The sequence below is a fragment of the Balaenoptera ricei genome, unplaced genomic scaffold (genome assembly GCF_028023285.1).
Source record: "Balaenoptera ricei isolate mBalRic1 unplaced genomic scaffold, mBalRic1.hap2 scaffold_804, whole genome shotgun sequence".
Classification (NCBI taxonomy): Eukaryota; Metazoa; Chordata; class Mammalia; order Artiodactyla; family Balaenopteridae; genus Balaenoptera; species Balaenoptera ricei.
Window position 1 is genome coordinate 47,501 of NW_026777992.1, and position 2,500 is coordinate 50,000.

A 2,500-nucleotide genomic window follows, 5' to 3' on the forward strand; every position below is an offset into this window, starting at 1 on the left:
CCGACGAGGCGCGGCTGGCTCGGCCGCCGACGCGCAGACGCGGCGACGACGTCACAGAGGCCGTGGCGGGAGGGGGCGGCCGCGCGCCGCCGCGAGGGGGCCCAGGGGCCCAGGGGCCGGGCCTAAGGGCCCGGACGCGAGTCGGCCGCCGGGGCACGACACGGGGTCTCACCGCCAGAGGCCTCCAGCGCAGGGGCGGTCCCGCGGCACCCAGGACGCCGACTGGCCTCCTCGGCCCCCCCAGGGGCCCGGCCCCCCTCACGGGGCTCGCGACCACCTCCGCCAAACACCCACGAGCCGCGGCCGGCCCGCAAGAACACTCTCCCGCGCGCACACCGGCCACCCCGCAGGGCCCCACACACACCTCTGCCGCGCGCCCGACTTCCCCGCCTCAGGAACCGTGAGCACTCCACCCGGGGACGCCGCCGGCCGAGGCGGCCGGGGGGGGCGACACTCTCACGAGGGCGAGGCCTGCTCGGTCCCAGACGGGGAAGGGGACGTGGGGGTTGGGGGGTCGTGGGAGGGCCGGCGGCGACGGGGAGGGGGCGGCACGCACACACGGCGAGGGCCGCGGGGCAGAGGCACGGGGGCGCTGCCCAGGGAGAGGAAGGGCCGAGACACGACCGGGCCACCAGGAAAACAAGCGCGGGGTCCCACCGCCACACACACGAGGGCGGTCCCACGACGCCTGAGACGCCGGCCGGCCCCAGCCACCCTGGGGCCTCCCCGCGACCCGGCCCCGCCGCCAGGCCCTGCGTGCGACGGTCTCCCCCGCGTGCCACGGAGGAACCCGTCCACCCAAACTCAACCCCTCTGTCCCCGCCAGGTCCGCCTTCATCCAAGTCCGACCGCCGGGGCTCGCGCCCCAGGGAAACGCTCCCGAGCGAGGCGACCCGCACCGCGCCCACACACCGCCGCCGGCTGCGACTCGCGGTGAGGGCAGGCGCGACGGGCTCCTCGTGGCTGCGGGACTGGGGAGTCGGGACGTCCGGGCGTCCCCGCCCCCTTGAGCTCGCCACGGGGGTCACCGCACGCACACGCACACGCGCACACGCGGCCCCACGCCGGACGCCGGCCTGGCGGGACCCTCCCCCGACTCAGAGGGGGGAGGCGCGGGCCGCGGTAGGCAAAGAGCGGCGCACGGCCCCACCGCGGGGCCGGCGCAAGCCCTCCCGCGAAGGCGAGGGGCTCTGCCCACGTGCTCTGGCAGACGCCACCATGGCGACTGCACGCTTGGGAGGGGCAGCGGCTGGGGGGTCCGGTACCCCAAGGCTCCCTCTCGGATCGCTAGAGAAGGCTTTCTCACCGAGGGTGCATCATCCCCCACCCATCGTCTCCCCTTTGGGCCCGCGGAGGTGGCTCCACAAGCCGCCCAGTCCACAAATGGACGGGGTGTGTGGGGGGGGGGGGTCTGCGGTATGGGTAAGCACACGGCTCACAGGAGCGCTCGCGGCCGCAGCCGGGGGCACAACCTCAGCCGCCCCCCGACCCAACACGATCCCCCCCACCGCACAGCCGTGGGAGGACGACCGCGACGAGGCGGCACCCGGCCCCCCACCGAGGGGGGGGAACAGAGGCACGCCTCCCTTACCGTCTCGACCCCCCCAAGAGAGCCACTCAGGGGACACACCACCGCGGCGGGGACCCGAGGAGCACGCTGGGAAAAGGGAACGACACCGCCGCTCGGCCTCGGGCACCTGAGGGACAACCTGGAGCGCTCCAGGGGCACCACCGACGGCCAAGCAAGGCACGCTCACGCGCCAGCAGGGGCGCGCAGCGCAGCGGCGGGACGGCCCCCCCCCCACCGACGCGGGGAGGACCGCTCGCGAGGCACACGCCAAGGAGGCGAAGCGAGAGTGTCTGCTGCGTCCGAGGACCACGGACCCGCCCGCCCCGTGAGGCAGGGGGCGGGAGACCGAGGGTCAGGGCCGGAGACCACCACCCCTGCCTTCCACACACCCCCTCGACAGGCCGGGAGGGCGTGAAAAGAGAGGCGAGGGGCCCGCGGACAGAACGAGAAGAGCGGTCCCGTTCGCCAGGAACGTCCGTCCCTCGTCTGGCACGACTTAGGTCCGGCCCAGGAGAGCGCGACAGCACCACATCGATCAGTCAATCCAGCAAGCCAGGGGCCAGAAAGTCCCGAAGGAGAGGGGCACGGTGAGGACCATCATCCGAGGAGCCTGCTTCAGCCTCACCGGCAGGCAGCCGCCCCCCCACACCTCCTTTTCTGGCTCTCAGGCAACAGTGGCCGACGACCCCGCGAGGAGAACGCCTGACACGTGGCACGGAGCCTGCGGGGTGGGGTCGTCTCAGCCACCACCGGGTGCCTGCGGCGGGGGGTGGGAGTCACACAGGGTAGAAGACCCACGCGCCACCTCGCCCCGCCGCCCTCGGGTGAGCCAGAGACCGGAGGCGGCACCGCGGGCCGGGTCAGCCGGGCGCACACACGAGAGCCGGCGCGCAGGCCCAGGCGGGCGGCTCAAGCGGCAAGGGCCGGTTC